Here is a 244-nt window from a genome sequence, read left to right on the forward strand (position 1 = left end):
ACAGACCTGGGTTCAAGTTCGGGCTCTGACCTTTGGCTCTGTGACCTTGGTGGCCTCTCTGAGCCTGTTTCTTCATGTAAAAAATGGACTCACCACCACCAGATTAGGCCATGGCGAGGTCTGAGATGACGCTGTAAGGCACCAGCACAGAGCTGACCTACAGTTACAGCTCAGTCGTGGTGGGAGGGAATAATTATTCATTCAGAAAAGGGGAAACTTTCCGCTGCGCCTCCTGTCGCTCCGT

The sequence above is a fragment of the Saimiri boliviensis genome, chromosome 6 (assembly GCF_048565385.1).
Source record: "Saimiri boliviensis isolate mSaiBol1 chromosome 6, mSaiBol1.pri, whole genome shotgun sequence".
Classification (NCBI taxonomy): Eukaryota; Metazoa; Chordata; class Mammalia; order Primates; family Cebidae; genus Saimiri; species Saimiri boliviensis.